Source organism: Callorhinus ursinus, unplaced genomic scaffold, assembly GCF_003265705.2.
Source record: "Callorhinus ursinus isolate GAN/ISIS: 27379988/994484 unplaced genomic scaffold, GSC_fseal_2.0 scaffold15, whole genome shotgun sequence".
Lineage (NCBI taxonomy): Eukaryota > Metazoa > Chordata > Mammalia > Carnivora > Otariidae > Callorhinus > Callorhinus ursinus.
This window is the reverse complement of record NW_027397077.1, coordinates 42,620,002-42,642,212: the sequence shown is the minus strand read 5'-3', so window position 1 is coordinate 42,642,212 and position 22,211 is coordinate 42,620,002. Positions and strand designations below refer to the sequence as shown.

General features: G+C 39.4%; 1 protein-coding gene and 1 pseudogene across 4 annotated transcripts in view; both read left to right on the top strand.

The window, feature by feature from the left end:
- The window catches only part of TMCC1 (transmembrane and coiled-coil domain family 1), a 251,589-nt gene that overhangs the window by 5,716 nt on the left and 223,662 nt on the right, over positions 1-22,211 (top strand). The gene's annotated exons all lie outside the window — the stretch shown is intronic.
- Positions 20,518-20,616, top strand: LOC112834317 (U6 spliceosomal RNA; annotated as a pseudogene).

Below are 22,211 nucleotides of genomic sequence, written 5' to 3'. Positions count from 1 at the left end.
CCCTTTTTGTGTTCCAGGATCCTATTCTTGATGCCACATTATATTTCATAGTTATGTCTTCTCAGCCCCTCTTGGTTCTGACAATTTCTCAGACTTTCCTTGTTTTTAACGACCTTGGCCGTTTCAAAGATAATTGATTAGGTATTTTTGTAGAATGTCCTTCAATTGGTATTTGTGTGATGCTTTTCTAATGGTTAGACTGATGTAATGTGATTTTGGAAAGACCACAGAGGTAAAGTGTCATTCTCATCACAAATCAAGAGTACATACTAGTGATATCACTTGCCGATGTTGATGTTAACCTTGATCACCCAGCTTGTGGTAGTGTTTATTTTCTCATCCGTAAGTTACCCTTTTGTTCCTCCGTTTCTGTGCCATGCTCTGGAAAAAAGTTACTGTGTGATGCCTACACTTAATGACTGATGAGTTATGCTCCACCTCAAGGGTAGAGAATCTACATAAATTTTGTTGCTCAAGTTGTTTGAGGTTTGGCTGTTGGGAACTCTTTCACTTGGCTTCTGTATCCCTTCCCTTTGACATACTCCCACGGTTATGTGTGAACGAGCACTTTCTTTCTGGAAACATAAATGCTCCAGGCTCATCTTTTATATATCATGTTCCAGTCCAATAGTCAGCCATTTTTTTAAGGAGCCCTAGTTCCTTTTTTTGGGAAATGGTATTAGAAACTAAGATTTTGGGTGCTAGATGTGCTAGGTGCTACTTGAGTATTGTTACTTCTAGGCCATCTGAGTGACAGAACAAAGAGATAAATGTGTATAAATTAAGCTGTGTATATACACATCTGTAAATATTTCTATATGTAACCATTTGTCTATATTAAACTAAACATGAATTCATACTGAGGTTTCCAAGTCTAATTCCTTACCACTCGGATCATTATAACCACCTCCACTTCAGTCAGAAACCTGGCTTCCGTGCTCTGCTATCCATTTATATAATTCTCCAAATTCCAGTATACATTTGAAGTGGTTTCAGAATTGTTAATCTGTGTACCTGTGGGAAACAACTTTATCGACTAGAACACAGTGCTTATTGATAGTTCCTCTTGCCTTTAGTCTCACAGACTCTTCTTACTTCTAGCGTTACTTGGTCAGCACTTTATTTCTCTATCTGCTTGTGAGGTTGTTTCATATTTGTAATAGATTTAGATTGTTTTGTCACTTCTGCATTTTATGCTGAGATCCCTTTACGTCTTAAAGGATTATTTAAAAATTTGCATACATTGGGTACAGTGGGTGGCTCAGTCATTAGGTGTCTGCCTTCGGCTCAGGTCATGATCCCGGGGTCCTGGGATTGGCCCCAAGTCGGGCTTCCTGCTCCACGGGAAGCCTGCTTCTCCCCCTCCCCCTGCTTGTGTTCCCTTTTGCTGTGTCTCTCTCTGTCAAATAAATAAATAAAATTAAAAAAAAAATGTGCATACATTAAGGCTTATTCTCTGTGCTTTAACACAGAATGGGTTTTGACAACTTTTAATATCTTATATTCACCATTATGGTGTCCTGTAGTTTCACTGCTTTAAAAAATTTGTCGCTCACCTATTTAACTCCCCTGATACCAGCCCCTGGCAACTATTGATCTGTTTACTGCCCCTGTAGTTTTGCCTTTGCCAGAATGTCACTATTTCAAGTTTTAAAAAGTGTTTTGAATGATTTTTTTATGAACACAGCATTTTGTTAAGTAGTGGGAGATACAAGTACTAGACAACCAACACTCTGGAAACATTTTTTTCTATTGAGATAAAATTCGTTTAATGCAATTCATCATTTTAACCATTTAAAATGTACAGTTTGGAGGCTTTTAGGTACATTCACAATGTTGTGCAACCGCCACTACTAATTCCAGAACAGTTTCATCAACCCAAAAAGAAACTTTGTATTAATTAAGCAGTTCCTCTTCCCATCCTCTGGCAATCACTAGACTGATTTTTGTCCCTATGGACTTGCTGATTTTGTACATTTCATTTAAGTGGAATTATATAACATATGGTCTTTTATTTCTGGCTTTTGTTTAACAGTGTTTTTAAGATTCATCGACGTTGTAGCATATTTCAGAACATAATTCCTTTTTTGTGGATGAATAATAATCCATTGTATTTTGTTCATTTATCAGTTAATGGACATTTGAGTTGTTTTCACTTTTTGGGTATCATGACTAATGCTGCTATGAACATCCATGGAAAGGTTTTTGTTTGAACATGTTTTAGGTTCTTTTGGGTAGGTAATGTGTTTCTTTTGATAATTTTTATTTTCATATTGAAAGGGAAGTTACATTACCCAGTGGCTTATTTGGTGTAAAGTGCTGAAAGAATGCTCCTTTCTCTTGGCATGGTATTTATCAGTGAATAGTGAAATATAATTTTCCTGTTGTCTTTGTAAAGAATTTTGGTCCAATTGGGGCAACAGTAGGTAGTCTTCCTTAGAATCCTGTTAGAGGAACATCCTGAATTATGGTGTGTACCATTTAGTTATCTTTCATAGTAGCAAGTAGTTTCTCATTGTGAAGTTGGATCAGAAGATCTGCTTGTGGTCTAAAGGAATCTCTGTGTATGAATTATTTTTAACATTATGTATTCAGAGAGATAGTAGGCAGGATTCCCATTCTGTAATCTATTTGACATTAGTGGTATTATAGAGGTTTTATTCTTTTAACCACATTTCCTCTGAGGTTTGGACTATAGTAAAGTGGCATTAAATATTAGTGTTTTCTTTTTCCTTTTTTAGCACCCAACCCTGAAGCTTTGTGTGTGTGTTTTTTTTTAAGATTTTAATTGAAGAATTTTTTTTTTTAAAGACTTTATTTATTTATTTGACAGAGAGAGACACAGCGAGAGAGGGAACACAAGCAGGGGGGGAGTGGGAGAGGGAGAAGCAGGCTTCCTGCGGAGCAGGGAGCCTGATGCGATGCGCGGCTCGATCCCGCGCCTCTGGGATCATGACCTGAGGCCAAAGGCAGACGCTAAACGACTGAGCCACCCATGCGCCCCCAACCCTGAAGCTTTGTTTTGCAGTGATTGCTTCAACACCTTTGCTTTGATAAATTCAATTTCCTCAGCAAGACTTGGCAAAAGTGTTCTTGTTTTGCCAATTTGGGGTAGCTTGACCAATTCATTGAAATCTAATGCTGTTTTTCACACTTCTTGAAAGCAAGGAACATGGGGCACCTGGGGTGGCTCAGTCGTTAAGTGTCTGCCTTCGGCTCAGGTCATGATCCCAGGTCCTGGGATCGAGCCCCACATCGGGCTCCCTGCTCAGCCGGGAAGCCTACTTCTCTCTCTCCTGCTCCCCCTGCTTGTGTTCCCTCTCTTGCTGTCTCTCTCTCTCTCTGTCAAATAAATAAATAAAATCTTAAAAAAAAAAAAGAAAGCAAGGAACATTCTTTGCTGGCTTTACTTCTAAGTGACTTTGAGGTTCCCTGGAGACAAGAGAATATAGATAAATTATATATTAACCACCAACATACTTTATCCCAAGAATATCTCTGTAGGCAAGCCCTTTTTTTTTTTTTTTTTTTAAAGATTTAGATTTATTTGACAGAGACACAGCGAGAGAGGGAACACAAGCAGGGGAAGTGGGAGAGGGAGAAGCAGGCTTCCCGTGGAGCAGGGAGCCGGATGCGGGGCTCCATCCCAGGATCTTGGGATCATGACCTGAGCCAAAGGCAGACACCTAATGACTGAGCCACCCAGGTGCCCCAGTAGGCAAGCCCTTTAAAAGTGTTTGTGTAATACAACACTGGGCTGGAACCAAGAATATTTTAATTTTACTTGTCTAAAAACTCATTATTACTGGACCAATAACTTATACCTTGGGACAGTTTTTTTGGAGAAAAGAGAATATTGACTCTACAGGGATGTTGTGATAGGAAATGAGTTCTATTAATCAGCGTACTTTATTTTTTGAAGACAAGCATTTTGGAAGATAGGTGTATTGTGAAAATTTTTGTTAGTGCTTCCCCCCCCATATTTTAACAATGTAGATGAATTTGTTACCTCATTATAATAAAAGTCTTTGTCAAATAATGTATCTATATTCATTTACTACTTCCAGTGCTCTTCATTTTCCTGTGTAGTTAAAGATTTCTACTGGTACTTTTCCTTCTGAATGAAGGACTTATTTAACATTTCTTGTAGTGCAGGTTTGCTGGTGATTAATTTTTTCAGCTTTTGTATGTCTAAAGAAGTCTTTAATTTGCCATGATTTATAGAAGCTCTTTTCACTAGATATAGAATTCTAGGTTGACAGTATTTTTCTTTAAGTATTTTAAAGATGTTGCCTCACTGTCTTCTGGTCCACATTGTTTCCAGTGAGAAGTCAGCTATCATTCTTTATGCCTCTGTATATGATATGTGGTTGTTTTCTTTTGGCTGCCTTCTATTTTTCTTTCAGTTTTTTTTTTTTTAAGATTTTATTTATTTGAGAGAGAATGAGAGAGAGAGAGCGAGCACATGAGAGGGGGGAGGGTCAGAGGGAGAAGCAGACTCCCCGCTGAGCAGGGAGCCCGATGTGGGACTCGATCCCGGGACTCCAGGATCATGACCTGAGCCGAAGGCAGTTGCTTAACCAACTGAGCCACCCAGGCGCCCATTTCTTTCAGTTTTTAAAAGTTCTGGTACAGGGCACCTGGGTGACTCAAGTTGGTTAAGCAACTGCCTTCGGCTCAGGTCATGATCCTGGAGTCCCGGGATCGAGTCCCACATCGGGCTCCCTGCTCAGCGGGGAGTCTGCTTCTCCCTCTGACCCTCCCCCCTCTCATGTGCTCGCTCTCATTCTCTCTCTCAAATAAATAAATAAAATCTTTAAAAAAAATAATAAAAGTTCTGGTACAGTACATGTAACATAAAATTTACCATCTTAACCATTTTAATTGTACTGTTCAGTGGTATTTAGTACATTCCTATCATTGTGCAACCATCACAACCATCTTTTTCCAAAACTCTTAATCTTGCAGAAGTGAAGCGGTACCTATTAAAAAAGCACTCCCCATTACCCAAGCCCCTGGTAACCACCATTTTACTTTCTGTTTGTGATTTTGACAACTTTAGGTAATTCATGTAAGTGGAATCATACAGTATTTGTCTTTTTGTGACTGGGTTACTTACTTAGCATAATGTCATAAAGGTTCATCCATGTTGTAATATGTGTCAGAATTCCTTTCCTTTTTGAAGCCAAATAATATTCCATTGTGTGTATAGACCACATTTAGCTATCTGTTTTTCTGTCAATGAACGTTTGTGTTGTTTCTATGTTTTAGCTCTTGTGAATAGAGCTGTGAACATGAGTGTACAAATACCTCTTTGAGGTCCTGCTTTTAGTTCTTTTGGGTATGTACCTAGAAGTGGAATTGCTGGATCATATGATAATTATATGTTTAAATTTTGATTAATTGCCATGCTGTTTTTCACAGTGGCTCTGTTGTTTTCTCCACATTCTTGATAACATTGTTATTTTTTTTTTTTTTTTTTTTTTGGATAGTAGCCATCCTAATGAGTATGAGATGGTATTTCATTGTGGTTTTGATTTGCATTTTCTTTTTTTTTTTTTTTAAGATTTTCTTTCTTTATTTGAGAGAGAGTGCATGCAAGTGTGAGCATGAGTAGTGGGGAGGGGGCAGAGGGAGAAGCAGACTCCTTGCTGAGTAGGGAGCTGGGTGCAGGGCTTGATCCCAGGATCCTGAGACCATGACCTGAGCCGAAGGTAGATGCTTAACTGAACTGAGCCACCCAGGCACCCCTGATTTGCATTTTCTTTTAAATATATATATTTTTAAAATATATATATTTTAAAGATTTTATTTATTTATTTGAGAGAGAGAATGAGAGATAGAGAGCACGAATGGAAAGAGGGTCAGAGGGAGAAGCAGACTCCCTGCTGAGCAGGGAGCCCGATGTGGGTCTCGATCGCGGGACTCCAGGATCATGACCTGAGCCGAAGGCAGTTGCTTAACCAACTGAGCCACCCAGGGGCCCCTGCATTTTCTTAATAATTAGTTACGTTGAGCATCATAATGTACTAATTGCCATTCATATATCTTCTTTGGACGAATGTCTATTCAGGTTCTTTGTCCATTTTTCTATTGGGTTGTTCATTTTTTGTGGTTTGTTGAGTTGTAGGTAATCTTTCTATATTCTGGATATTAATTACTTTTGAAATATATAATTTGCAAATACTTTATTCTGTATTCCTCTGGCTGCCTTTTTTTTTAAGATTCATTTATTAATTTTATAGAGAGGGCAAGCACATGTGTATGCAAGCAGGGGGAGGGGCAGAGGAAGAGGGAGAAAAAATCCTTTTTTTTTAAAAAAAAATTATTTATTTATTTATTGGAGAGAGAGAGAGAGAGAGAGAGAGAGAGAGAGAGTGCACAAGCAGGGGGGAGGGACAGAGGGAGAAGCAGATTCCCTGCTGAGCAGGGAGCCCAATGCAGAGGACTTGATCCCAGGACCCTGTGATCATGACCTGAGCCTAAGGCAGATGCTTAACTGACAGAGCCACCCAGGCACCTAAGAAAGAGAATCCTTAATCAGACTCCCTGCTGAGCCTGGAGCCTGACGTGGAGCTCTGTCTTCTCTGGCTGCTTTTAAGATTTTTTTTTTCCCCTTACCTCTGGATTTAAGGAAATTGATTCCAAGTATTTCTTGGTGGAGTTTTAGCTTTCTTCGTTTCTTGAGCTTAGTGTTTGTTGAGCTTCTTCGATCTGTAGGTTTGTTACTTTCATCAAATTTAGAAAATTTTTGGATTGTTTTTTCAAATCTTCCCCCTGCCAAGATTCCAATTACACATATGTTATTAAGCTCCTTGAGTTTGTCCCATAGCTCACTGATGCTGTGCCCTTTTTTCTTAGTTTTCTTGTATTCTGGGTTTCATTTTGGGTAGTTTCTATTATTATGTGTTTACATTCACAGATCTTTTCTTCTGCATTGTCTTATCTACTCTTAATCCCATTCAGTGTATTTCATTTCAGTCTACTATATATTCTATAATTTGTAGTTTGATAGAAATACAGTGACATGGCAGGTGTCAAGAAATACTGTCTTAATTTGCTGCCAAAATAAAAGATTCCTAATTCTTTAAGCTATCCGAAGGGTATACAAAATCACCATATGTGTTAACTTAACCTTGTCTCTTGGTTTCCACATTGACTTCGTTTTTCTGCCAGACCTACCTATGTATTTTTTTCATGTTATTTTATATTTTCTTTTGACGTAGATACCTGCTGACATAGACATCTGTTCTATAATATTTGTTTTTTAAGGCACCAGAGTGCTTGGTCTGTTTGCCATACTACTTAATATTATTTATCTGTATTTGGTTGTATGATATGAGCATCATCTTGCTATAAAAGGCATGAGATACGTTTTTATACTTTGTTTTACTCTACTGCTTATTTATTACTAATCAGAGAGCTGGACTACCTGCTGAAGTGTACCTTTGATTGCAGCTGTCATTGATAACCCTAGTGCCACCTGGGCTTGGCCACTTGTCTTACCTCCATGTGATCTTTCAGTGTTACTAATATCAACTTAAAAAATTTTGCAGACTGACAACTGGTAATTATTTGCCAGCCAGTCATTTGCATTTAGTAGTATTTCTCCTCTTGCTCCCTGTCCCAGCGGGTGTTTCTCGAGGACACACCCACAGTTAGCACTTTCTTCAGATGCTGACACTTGGTGAACAGCAACTCTTGATCACAAGATTAACAAGATCAAGATCCATACTCCCAGGCTGGATCTCTTTTCATATGGATCTTTTGTTTCTTTGTCTTTTTGAAAAATAACTTTCTGGGAAATACTTTGGATTACAACTGTTCATCCTCATCTATGCAAAGAAAGGAAAGCTGTTGTGCTGGGATTTTGAGGAGGTATGTCTTTTTTCTTCTATTGCAAAACTGCATCACTTAGGTTCTCAGCATTAGACAATAATGACTTAACATTGACTCTTTCCTCACTAGAATTTCATTCTTACTCATTCACTTGTTCCATCTTCCTTTCTCCCATTCTCTCTCTTTAAGCAATTTTCATAACTTAATTAGAACTTTCTTGTTGTGTGGATATAGCAGCTCATTTCTTACATTCTTCCTGAATGTCATTGGACTCTGGGTTAGACTTACAAGTAACAGGAAGCTGTTTGAATCTTTATGCCTCAAGTCGGGATTGTGACTTTGATGAACAGAGTTTGTTCTCATTCTGCATAGACACTGGGAAAGCTTAGTATCTTTAGGGTAATATGTAGCTGTATGATTTTGTAGTCTGGTTCAGTATCATTTGCAAGAGGAGGTATGATAGTAGAGTTTTGTTTTTTTTTTTTAAAGATTTTATTTAATTATTAGAGAGAGAGATGCGGGGCTTTATCTTAGGACCCCGGGATCATGACTGGAGCCAAAGGCAGATGCTTAACTGACTGAGCCACCCAGGCGCTCCTGATATTGGGAGAGTTTTTAACTGAAAATTGAGAGACTTCAATCCCAGTTTTGACATTGTTATTGCCATGCTTTGAGGTACAGTATGTTTGTTTTCTCATCTCCAAAATTGAGCTTATCATTACCTGCTTTCCATAAACCTCATGGGACTGTTGCGGGTCAGGTGAGAAATTTTGTGTGGAAGACTGTTATATCAGTGTAAAGGCTTGTTACTGCATTGCAGAGAGCTGTAGGCATCTTTCTTCTTTTTATTTAAAAAAAAATTTTTTTTTAAGATTTTATTTATTTATTTGACACAGAGAGACACAGCAAGAGAAGGAACACAAGCAGGGGTAGTGGGAGAGGGAGAAGCAGGCTTACTGCAGAGCAGGGAGCCCAATGCGGGCTCGATCCCAGGACCCCGGGATCATGACCCGAGCCAAAGGCAGACGCCTAATGACTGAGCCACCCAGGCGCCCCATCTTTCTTCTTTTTAATCAAAGACTCAGTTTTTATTTCTGCAGACTTTTTGATGGTACAGCCCTGTTATGAATCAGATTTTTACATTTCCATACTTAATCATGGATGAACAGTAGTGCTTATAGTGCCTAATTACATGGTAGGTGCTCAGTATATTTTAGAAAGTGGATTTGTTGAATGTGATGCTAAGAAAACATCAGTTTGTATGGTAAGGAACCATTTTACAAAATCTATTGGATAGTGTTTTGAAGAGAAATATTTGTTTATTTTATGCATTTAAAAATATTTATTGAGGGCTAACTAGGTTCTGGGCACTGGGGAAGAAAACAGATTTCTGCTTTCATAGAAGTTAATTTATGTTTTATGTGGGGAGATAGAATAAACAAGGTAAAAAAATAAAAATCATTTTATAATGACAAGTCCTAATGAGAAAAGTAAAAGCAGGAAAGAAGAATAGGGCATATTGAGGGGAGGGATTGAGTGGTCATAGATGGCTCACAGAGAAGGTGACATTTGAGTGAAAGCTTGAAAGGTGTGAGAGAGTAAGCCATGCAGATAAATGAGTGATGACAAGTGCAAAGGTCCTGAGACAGAAACTTGCCTGGGAAATGGCAAGGATTGGGGGGGGAGTAGGTGCTTATCTTGTGCTGCCTCAGGGAAGTACTTTCCAGACTTTAATGTGCATATGGTTTAAGTAGGTGGTTGTTGTTAAAACTCAGATTCTAATTTTGTAGATTTGAGGTAGGGTTCATTTCTAGCATGCTCCCAGTTGCTGCTGGTGCTATTGTTCCTTTGTAGGGCTTTAGCTTTTAGGCTCAGTGAAATGGGAAATCTTCAGAGGGTTTTGGGTAGTGGTATGACATGATCTGATTTCCATTTTGACATCATGCCTCTGGCTGCTGTGCTGGTAATAGGCTCATGGTGGATTTGGCAAGAGGTAAGGCAAGAACACCAGTTAGGAGGCTATTGCTGTAATCCAAGTGAGAGAAGACGACAGTTTGCACTGTGGGGTGGCAGTGAATGTGGTGACACATGGTCTGGTTCTGGATATATTTTTCAAGTAGAATCAGCTGGTTTTGCTGATAGATTGGATGTGTGCTCTGAAAGGAAGGAAGGAGTTAAGGACAATTCGAAGGTTTTTGCTCTAAGTTCCTGCAAGGACACCATTTATTCATATGGGAAAGACTGAAAGACTAACAAGTTTGGAAGGGAAGAACGGGAGGTCAGTTTTGGACATGTATTATAGATGCCTACTAAACTTAGTAGAGATGTTGAGTAGGTAGCTGGTTTATGAGTCTGGAATTTAGGAAAGAGGATCTATTGTAGGTATACCACTGGGTGTTACTGACAAAAACATTATATTTAAGTCAGGAGGCTGGGTGAGGTCACCAAGCAAATGAGTAGAGATAGAAGAAGTTAAAGAACTTAATTAACTCTGGAGTGGACCAGAGGTTAGAGGTCTTTAGAAGTGAGGAGGATGAGAAGGAACAGTCAAAGGAGACAGCATCAGCCAGGGAAGTAGGAAGACAGACAGGTGAGAGGGTATCCTGAAGCCAAATGAGGAAAGTGTTGTTATCAACTGTGCTAAATACTAAACAATTATGAGGAGGGCTGAGAAATAACCATTTGATTTAGCAGTGCGGAAATTATTGGTAATCTTGGTAAGAATAGTTTCAGTGAGGCAATGGGACTAAAAATCTGATTGGAGATGTTGCCTTTCCAATAGTAAAACAGTCCTAAACTCTGATGAGGTTGTATTTAGGTAAAAATCTGCAACTCCTGATAAATGTCTAGGATAGGAGAAGATTAAGATGTTTAAGTACTGTTACTAGCGACTGGTTTGATTAATTGCTCATTTAAATTGAAATTGCAAAACGTGCTTTGAAATCTTTAGGTATTCTCAACCACTGATTCTTAGTTCTTGAATTTTTATTTCATGCCTTCAGGATTTTCAAATCATCCTTAGCAGTTATAAAAAAAAGAAGAAATGTGAGGATTTGTTAGGAACCAACTGGCTCTCAGCTACTCTTCTTTCCTAGGTTACATGGCTGAAAGACACTTTAAAGACTAATTGGGTTGTCAAAGGGGACTGTGAGAACCGCCTCACACCTATCTCTTCCTTAGTGGAAGTGTTAATCTTTGTAGCATCTTCAACCTGATAATCTTGGGCAGACAACCAAAATAGACAAGTTATGCTTAGATATAACTTACTCAGTCTTTATGGAAGACCTCTTTTTCTTCATTTGTTTATTTAAAAAATATTTATCAAATACTTGCATGAATGTTTGGTTCTGTTGTAGCTGCTGGAGATGCAACGCATTAAAGTTTTTGCCTGACTGGAGTTTATGTTCTAGTTGGAATGAAGTAGCAGATTGGGACCAAAACTTGGTGGTGGTCTCTGTCTAGTACTGGTTGTCCTAAAGCTGTGTGGGCATATGGGAATCACAGAGAAATAAAATAATAATAAATATATAACATAGAACACTATGCTGCTGTTAAAAAATGACACAAATTACTTTATTTCCACTAGAATTTACTAAAATTTAAGCTCCATTAGTATCCATGGATAGATATAAAGTTTATAACGTAAAGATAGCGTTAAGGAGGGCACGTATTGAATGGAGCTCTGGGTGTTATATGCAAACAGTGAATCATGGAACACTACATCAAAAACTAATGATGTAATGTGTGGTGATTAACACAATAAAATAAAATTAAAAAAAAAGATATAGTCAACTGTAAATAACAGTAGCAATATCTAACAGCTGCCTAAACAGTAAAGACTCTAAATTGTCTCATGTAAATAGAAACAAGGAAATAGGTGGTTCAGGGCTAGTTTGGTAGCTTGGTAATATTTATTAGACCCAGGTTTTCCCCCTCCTTAACTCTATTATCCTCAGTATATTGTTTTTTTTTTTTTTCAGTTTCTCTGTGTAGCCTCATGGTTGTAGGATGGCTGCCTTAATTCTAAGCAGCACGACTAACTGCATTCAAAAACAGGAAATGGAGGGCAAAATATTTTTCTAATGGGAAGACTGGGTCATTTTAAATGGGGAGAAAATAATTCCCAGAAGTCTCCTAAACAGTGCTTCATGAACTTCAGGAGTGTATGTAAGACTGACCTAGGAAAATATAAATTCCACAAGTAGAGATTCTGAAATCTGTAGGTTTTTAGTGGGGCCTAGGAATTTGTATCACTAATGCACTCCCGTTTGATGCTGATGCTGTGAATTTGAGTAACACTGCCATATACATTGTCTCCTTACATTTCAGAGAGGGTCATATTGCTTTCTGCCCCTGACCCCAGGCATGTCTGGGAAAGTGATTACCTGGCAAAGAGAATATGATAGCCATAGTTGGCTTCGACTGATCATGAGTCAACTCTTGGGGTTGGGCACATTATTACCCTGAACAAATGTGAATTCTGATGAGGAAGAAGGGAGAAATGGCTGTGGGGTTGACAACTAAGCATCTGGCACTTTTGTTATTATAAAAGTTGCAGTGAATATCCATGCTCCAAAGAAAAGGTAGGTGTAGTTAAAATTTTTATAGATATTTCCAAATTGTGCTCTAAAGAATTGGAATCAATTTACATTCCCATCAGCAGTCTGTGCGTTTACTTCTTTCTACTGCTTACAAATTAGATATGTTATCTACTTTGATCTTTGCTACTCCGATAAGTAAAAAAATGTTATCACATTATAGATTTGTATGTTATTTTTTAAAGTAGGCTCCATGCCTAGCATGGAGCCCAGCGCGGGGCTTGAACTCATGACCCTGAGATCAAGACCTGAGCTGATATCAAGAGTCAGATACTTAACCTACTGAGCTACCCAGGCGTCCCAACATTATAGATTTAATTTACTTTGCTTTTCATCTCACACCTGTCAGAATGGTTAAAATAAAAAATATAAACAACAGGTGTTGGCAAGGATGGGGGGGAAAAAGGAACCCTAATGCACTGTCATTGGGAATGCAAACTGGGGTAGCCGCTGTGGAAAACAATATGGAGGCTCCTCAAAAAATTAAAAATAGAGGGGCACCTGGCTTAGTTGGTGGAGCATGTGACTCTTGATCTCAGGGTTGTGAGTTTGAGCCCCACATTTGGCATAGAGATTATTTAAAAAAGAAAGAAGTTAAACATATATGATCCAATAATTTGCTGCTAGATATTTACCCCCAAAATACAGAAACACTTATTCAGAGGTATACACACATCCCTGTGTTTATAGCAGCATTATTTACAATAGTTAAATTATGGAGGCAGCCCAGGTGTCCATCAATAAATGAGTGGATAAAGAAGATGTGATTATATATATAGTATATATACACACACATACATGCAATGGAATGCTACTCAGCCATAAAAAAGAACGAAATCTTGCCATTTGCAACAGCATGATGGATCTGCAGGATATAATGCTAAGTGAAATAAGTCTGAGAAAGACAAATACTATATGATTTCATTCATGTGAAATTGAAGAAATAAAATAAATGAGCAAAGGAAAAAAAGAAACAAGCCAACAAACAGACTTTTAACCAATGAGAACAAACTAATGGTTACCAGAGGGCAGGTGGGGGGGATGGGTGAAATAGATGATGGGGATTAAGGAGGGCAACTTGGGATGAGCAGTGGGTGATGAATGGAATTGTTGACTCACTGTATTGTACACCCGAAACTAATATAACACTGTTAACTATACTAGAATTAAAATGAAATTGAAAACTTTAATCACATAAAAAATTTACATTGCTCTTTCTGAATGAGGTTTGAAGATCTTTTTATCTATGTAAAAACAATTTATCTTTGCTTTTCTGTGAACTGGTTGCTCATGTTAGACTTTGCTTTTTTCATTGATTGCTTTTTTCACTTAGGAATTTGTAGGAGCCATTTATATAATGAAATCAGTGTATATGTTGTAAATATCTTTTCCCAGTTTGTTGGTCTTTTAAACCTGGTTTGCTTATTTGTTTTGTTATAAAGCACAATGTTATATAGGCTTGTAAGTTCTCTTTTTGCCAAGCTTTATGGATCTGGATCTTTAATAATGGTATAATATGCATGCTTACTAAAAATTTTATAAATGATACTGAAACTGGGAGTGTTATCTAATAGGTTGCATCAGAGAAAATCGAGGCAATCTAAGCAGGATGAGGTATGAAAGTGACAAGATAGGTGTGATAGAAATGTAAAGTCTTACTCTTTAACAGAAATGATCTGGCCCAAAATAATTTTTTTCATTTGAGAGCCACCATAGTTTAAGGTAGTTAATTGTATGAGTTGGCTGTGAAAAGAGGCTAACATTGATGCATTGATGAATATTTATAGATGTACAATGCCAAATTAAGATGTATAGTGCTAAATTAAGAGAAGTAATAGTCCCTTTGTTCTTGTACTGTCAGGTTATATCTGGAGTATTGTGTCCACTTATGGATTTTACACTTCAGTGGGACAATGATAATCTAAATTGTCCAGATGAATGTGACTAGAATATTGAGAGCTCTAGAGACCATATCTAATGAAGAACAATTGAAGAATCAGGAGCTGTTTTGCTACAGAAGATAATACTTGGAAACAACTATCTAAATTATTTGAAGAATTGTGTTAAGCAAGAGGGAGCAGACTCATCATCTGTATTGCCCCAGAGGACAGACAGTGGGTTAGAAGCTATGTTGGAGATGAATTTCTTCCCACTATTGAGACCTTTTGCACAGTAAGACCTGTCCCACAGTGGGATAGACAAAATTATGAGGTCTCTGTCATTAGAGATATTCAAGTATAGGTTGGATGATCATCTTCTGGAGATAAAGGTGTTCCTGCAGTTTGGACTACATGATCTTCTTGTCCCTCCCAGCTCTTAATATTTTCTAATCTCAAGTAGACTCTCTCCTTTGTGCTAATATTGGTAACAATGAAAAGGTAATGAAAACTCTTGTTCACTTTAGTTCCTTGATAACTAAAGAAAAGACATAAAATGTTTTCCAACCAGCAAGAGAATGCAATGCCCAAAAGGCAGTTTTAAAAAAGTGTATAAAGCAGAAAACTAGAATACTAGATCTGTATGGATTATTTTTATGTTTTTGACAGCATTTCTTTTTTTTAATTTATTTTTTAAGATTTTATTCATTTGAAAGAGGGAGGGAGAGAGCACAAGCAGGGAGGAGAGGGAGAAGTAGGCTCCCTGCTGAGAAGAGGACATGGGGCTCCACCCCAGGTCCTAGGACCCTGAGACCATGACCTGAGCTGAAGACAGATGCACACCAGCTGAGCCACCCAGGTGCCCCTTGACAGCATTTCTTTTTCTTTTCTTTTCTTTTTTTTTTAAAGATTTTTTATTTGACAGAGAGAGACACAGAGAGGGAACGTAAGCAGGGGGAGTGGGAGAGGGAGAAGCAGGCTTCCCGCGGAGCAAGGAGCCCGATGCGGGGCTCCATCCCAGGACCCTGGGATCACGACCTGAGCCAGGGCAGACCTGAGGCGAAGGCAGACGCTTAACGACTGAGCCACCCAGGCGCCCCCTTGACAACATTTCTTAAGGCCAGTCTGTCTGTCTCCCTCCCTCCCTCCTCCTCCCCCTCCTCCCCTTCCTCCCACCTTTCCTTTCCTTTTCCTTTCTTTTTTTTTTCTTGTTCCACAGTTCATTTACTGAATTGGGGTAGATGATTTAACAATAGATTGTGAGATAAGGCTGGGAGAGGAATTCTTTGCTTTCCCTCCCAGGAGCCACAGTTGTGTTTATGGATGCTTATAAACTTTCCTGAATAGCTTTCTGTTGGGCAAGCTCTGATAACTACTTGTGTGTGGGTCTGAAACTGGAGATTGGCATACATACATTCTAGGAGTCTGGGAATTTCTTGGACTTATGGTCAGCTCCTGAGGGCTGCTTTGTTGTCCAGATGTTCAGGAAAGTGGCTGGTGGGAACTTGCTTGAAGACTGATAAAGCTGGGGGAAGGTTTGGCTCCACAGAGAGGCACAGCATTACTTTCCTGTGGCTTTTCTGTTAGTGGGTTGACTGGGGGCTGCATTGTTAGTCAAAAGCCTCACACCTGGCACCCCCGCACCCCCCCATTAAGACTAGTCTTTCAAGAGTATAATTTGGGACATGTTCTTAATTAACGATTGTTAGAGAGTTTATAATTTTGTACTATATAATAGAAAGGAAATGTTGCCATAGTGTAAAAGAATGCAGGGATTTGTGTTTTAAAACTAGATTTAGTTCTCTGCTACTTGCTATGTGCAATGGGAAATTTAATGATGAGATTTAATTTTCTCATCTGCTCTTGGGGGCAGTATCTGTCTTTCAGAGTTGCATATACTGGAAAAAATTTACCCTAAGGTTAATGCCTGGCATAAAAATGGTATGAAATTATTATTTTTTAAAGATTTTATTTTTATTTATTTATTTTTAAAGATTTTATTTATTTATTTGACAGAGAGAGTGTGTGTGAGACAGGGAACACAAGCAGGGGGAGTAGGAGAAGGAGAAGCAGGCTCCCCGCCAAGCAGGGAGCCCGATGTGGGGCTAGATCCCAGGACCCTGGGCTGAAGGCAGATGCTTAACGATTGAGCTGAAGTTCTCTTTTTGCCAAGCTTTATGGATCTGGATCTTTAATAATGGTATAAAACGCATGCTTACTAAAAATTTTGTAAATGATACTGAAACTGGGAGTGTTATCTAATAGGTTGCATCAGAGAAAATTGAGGCAGACGCTTAACGATTGAGCCACCCAGGCGCCCCAAAGATTTTATTTTTTAAAGCAATCTCTACACCCAACGTGGGGCTCAAACTCAGAACCCTGAGATCAGGAGTCACATGTTCCACTGATTGAGCCAGCAGGCACCTCAGATGACATAATTTTTTTAAGTAGAGGTTTTCTCTTTTATTTCATTTATTTTTTATTATTTATTAGAGAGAGCACAGAGGGAGAGTGAGAGGGAGAAGCAGACTCCCTGCTGAACCGAACGCAGGGCCTGATCCCAGGACCCTGAAATCATGACCTGAGCCGAAGGCAGATGCTTGACCAACTGAGCCACCCAGGTGCCCCATGACATAAAGTTATTTCTAATTATTATTAGTAGCAACTATTCTGTCAACATTACTTAATTTTTTGAGTCTTCTATTTATACATGTCCAGCAAGGTAAACTGGGAGATGGTATCAACAAATCCATTTGTATCTTTAAGTTTTATAAATATACACTGTAATTAATAACTACTTGTGTGTGGGTGTTTCCACATCACAGCCAGTTCTCCAATTCTGACACCAGTCCAACATTTGAATTCAATTCTGACACTGTGTACCTGGAGTTAAAGTGTCAGATCCTACAAGTTAAAGGGCTCAGTTCCACAAGACTGCCCTCATTGTAGACACCAGTTGCAAGTCCTGGGCCACCTGTGCAAAAAAATTCTGGGGTTTCCATGATCTCTCCTTAGATTAAGTAATTTGCTGGGAGAACTCACAGAACTTGGAAAAGCACTTTACCTATGTTTAAAGGCTTAAAAAGAATGCAACTCAGAAACAGCCAAGTGGAGAGGATGCATAGGGTAAGTATGGGGAGCTTCCCTGCCTTCTCTGTACCTCAGTGTGTTCACTCACTCAGAAGCTCTCTGAACCCTGTTGTTGAGGGGTTTTTGAGAAGGTTCTGTTACCTAGGAATGATTGGTTAAATCATTGGCATTGGTAATTAACTTATTCTCCAGCCTCTCCCTTTCCCCATATTGAGGGATGGGGCCTGAAAGTTTCAACCCTCAAATCGTGGTTGGTCCCTCTGACAACCGGTTCCCATCTTGAGCTATGTAGGGGTCTACCAAGAGTCACCTCGTTAGCATAAACTGCAGTGTGGTTGAAAGAGACTTGTTATGAATAACAAAAGACACTCCTATCATGAAATTCCAAGGGTTTTAGGAGTTCTTTGCCTGGAATGAGGGACAAAATCCAGATACAGTTGACCCTCACACAACATGGGTGTAAACTTAATGCAGGTCCGCTTACACATGGGATTTTTTTTTTTTTTGATAAAAACATAGTACTATAAATGTACTTTTTCTTATGATTTTCTTAGTATTTCCTTTTCTCTTGCGTACTTTACAGTATATAATGCATATAATGTACACAATATGTGTTAATCACAGTTTAAGTTGTTGGTAAGGCTTCCAGTCAACAGTAGGGTATTAGTAGTTAAGTTCTTAGGGAGTTAAAAGCTATATGCAGATGTTTGACTCCACAGGATGTTGGCGCCCTGACCTCCTCGTATTCAAGGGTCAACAGTAACTAGATACTGTTTTTTAGAACAGAGGGCTAGGTTTTAGAACATTAGTGTTGAATTCCCTCTGGGTCATTGATATGTTTCTTTTTTGGGCCATCGTGCCACGGTTTTGATTCTTGGTAATGTAAATAATAGTTGTTTTGAAATGTTTAGATGAAAGGTGGCATTGAAACAGCTAAATGCTAAATGAGCTAAACTTTGAAACAGCTAAATGAGCCTGGGTGGCTCAGTTGTTGGGCGACTGCCTTCGGCTCAGGTCATGATCCCAGGACCAAGCCCCACATTGCATTGAGCTCCCTGCTCCATGGGAAGCCTGCTTCTCCCTCTCCCCCTGCTTGTGTTCCCTCTCTCGCTGTGTCTCTTTGTCAGATAAATAAATAAAATCTTTAAAAAAAAGAAAGAAAGAAACAGCTAAATGCCATATTCTTGAGGGGTCTTTATCAAATTCCAGTATTGTTTCTTTTTCTGCTTAGACTTTTGTCTTCAGATGGCTTCACTCTAATCCTGTGACAAAACGAATTCTTCAGTGTGATATGACAAAACAGATCATTTTTCCAACAGGAATAAAGCTCATTTTTCTTAAACTATTGGGTCATGAAATTTGGGTAGAGGTGTTTTTGTTGGCTTATGCTTTTTAATGATAAACAACAATCAGGACAGGAAAGGTAATTTGTGTGAAATTTTAAATTCTTTCCTACTTTAAAGTTTTTTTTTTCTTCCCTCCTTTGCCTGCTTATTTTAACATGTTTTTTAGAGATGTGGACACTGTCTTGTCCTCATACAGAAATTTCCTTAGAATGTAAGCCTTAATTAATGTTTTTTTAAGACTACTTTTTAAAAAAGATTTATTTATTTGAGAGAGTGAGCAAACGAGCACATGAGTGCAACAGGGGCAGGGGGCAGAGGGAGAGAAACTCAAGCAGACTCCCCACTGAGCGGGAGCCCGATGTGGACCTGGATCCCATAACCCTTAGATCACAACCCTGAGATGATGACCCAAACCAAAATCAAGAGTTGTTCAACCGACTAAGCCACCGAGGTGCCCCAGCCTTAATTAATGTTTTAAATGTTTTTCAACATCCATGGAAAGCGTCTTGGTAAACAAGAGTGGGCACTGGTCTAATATAGTACCTAGCAGAGTTCTCAATCATATTCGGTACTCAGTAAATATCTTTTCTAGAAGTTAGAAGCCTTCATTCTAACCTTTGCTTCCAGCTACCTGTGTGATCTAATTAGAGTCTCATTCCTCATCTTTAAAATTGTGAGAATCCCTTCTACTTCTGATTCGGTGACTCAATTCATTCCTGGCCTTACTTTTATTTTTTTATTTTATTTTATTTTATTTTTAAAGATTTTATTTATTTATTTGAGAGAGAGAATGAGAGATAGCACGAGAGGGAAGAGGGTCAGAGGGAGAAGCAGACTCCCCGCTGAGCAGGGAGCCCGATGCGGGACTTGATCCTGGGACTCCAGGATCATGACCTGAGCCGAAGGCAGTCACTTAACCAACTGAGCCACCCAGGTGCCCCTGGCCTTACTTTTAAAAATTTACTTTCAGTATGGCCTTTAAGTCAGTTTCTTGAAAACGAGCATACACAGAGTCAATCACCAGATAGGCTGAATTGGAAAGAGTTGTGAAATAACCCACCCTGTGTGGCTTCAGTTATTTGCTTGGCCATATGTTTTTTTCTTTACTCTGGGAGAGTTACCTTAGGTTTTCTACTCATACTAGGATGGGACTAGGTGTTTGTTAACTAATAGCTTTCTTTTTTTTTTTTAAAGATTTATTTTATTTATTTGAGAGAGAGAATGAGAGCGAGGGAGTACATGAGAGGGGGGAAGGCCAGAGGGAGAAGCAGACTCCCTGCTGAGCAGGGAGTCTGATGCGGGACTCGATCCTGGGACTCCAGGATCATGACCTGAGCCGAGGGCAGTCGCTCAACCAACTGAGCCACCCAGGCGCCCCCAACTAATAGCTTTCTTAATAACCATCCAAAGAGGATGGAATGGGAGCTTCATAGAATGATTATTTTTCCTGTCATATATATTCCTAAATAGTGCCATGTGCAACATTGTTTGGGCTCAGAGGAATATTATTTAAGCTGTTTTTAAAAGAAATTTGTTTTCTTAAGACAGGTTTAGAAAATCTGGCCAGTTGGGGAGCCTGGGTGGCTCGGTTGGTTAAGTGACTGCCTTCAGCTGAGGTCATGGTCCCAGGATCCTGGGATCGAGTCCCACATCGGGCTCCCTGCTCAGTGGGGAGCCTGCTTCTCCCTCTCATGCTTCCCCCTGCTTGTGCTCTTTCTCTCTATCAAATAAATAAAATCTTAAAAAAAAAAAAATCTGGCCAGTTGACTAACCTTTGTAAGAATTTTCCCCGTGTTAATGATACAGAGATTAGCGTGGCCTCTGCACAAGGATGACATGCAAATTGGTGAAGTATTCCATATTTTTATTTATTTATTTATTAAAAATTTTACTTACTTGACAGAGAGAGACACAACGAGAGAGGGAACACAAGCAGGGGGCGTGTGAGAGGGAGAAGCAGGCTTCCCGCAGAGCAGGGCGCTTGATGGGAGGCTTGATCCCAGGACTCTGGGATCATGACCTGAGCCGAAGGCAGATGCTTAACGACTGAGCCACCTAGGTGCCCCTAAGTATTCCATATTTTTAGAGACTCAGGGCTCAGCTCAGCCTCCTGTCTGTCCTCCCTACCTTCTTGAATAAAATAATTTAAAAAGAAAAAAATTTAAAAACAATTAAAAAAAAACTTGTGTTTTAAGTATGTCATATTTTGACAAAGAATGTAAATAATACTGAAGAAGTGTACAGTATTACGATTGTCAGATTTCTAATATGATTTTAGAGTTTAATTTCTTTTACTTTGCAAAAATAATGGTTTCTTTTATAGTGTTTTAATAGTTAAGCTTTCTTTTTTTTTTTTAAAGATTATATTTATTTATTTGACAGAGACACAACGAGAGAGGGAACGCGAGCAGGGGGAGAGGGGGAGGGAGAAGCAGACCTCCCGCCGAGCAGGGAGCCCGACGTGGGGCTCGACTCCAGGATGCTGGGATCATGACCTGAGCCGAAGGCAGACGCCCAACTGACTGAGCCACCCAGGCGCCCCCCCCCTTTTTTTTGAAGATTTTATTTGTGAGAGAGAGAGAGCACGAGTGAGCACAAGCACTGGCAGCAGGCAGGCAGAGGGAGAGGCAGGCTCCCCGCTGAGCAGGAAGCCTGACTCAATCCCAGGACCCTGGCTGGGATCATGACCTGAGCCAAAGGGAGCCGCTTCACTGACTGAGCCACCCAGGCGTCCCTAACCTTTTCTTTCTTGTGGTCCTAAAATAAGATGACAGATTTGTCTATTTAAAGATTTTTATTGATTTATTTGAGAGAAAGAGGGAGAGAGCACACGAGAGCGGGGAGGGTCAGAGGGAGAAGCAGGCTCCCTGGACTCAATCCCGGGACTCCAGGATCATAACCTGAGCCAGAGGCAGTCGCTTAACCAACTGAGCCACCCAGGCGCCCCAGATTTGGCTGTTTAAAAAGTAAAATAAATTTAGTGTTAAGATAGTCTAATATCTGTTAGTAAAATGAAAACCAAAACAGTGTATTTTATTTCTGGTATATGGCAATGTGGAAGCAAAGGAAGGTTAGGAAGCCAAAAATCTAAGATACAGATTCAGAGCCACCATTGAGGTAGTAAGTATGCATTGAATGCCAACTGTGTACTTAGTATTGATAAGACGTAACTCTTCAAGAAGCTTACTTTCCAGGTAGATAGAGGAAAACATAGCTAACTTTTTTCCCCCAAAGATTTTATTTATTTATTTGACAGAGAGAGGCAGAGGGAGAGGGAGAAGCAGGCTCCCCTGAGCAGAGAGCCTGATGTGGGGCTTGATTCCAGGACCCTGGGATCGTTACCTGACCTGAAGGCAGTTACTTAACCCAGAGAGCCACCCAGGCGCCCCCATAGCTAACTTTTGAAGGCCACTAATTTGTATTATGGGAATTCAAAGAAGGTAGAGAATAGGTGAGTGCTA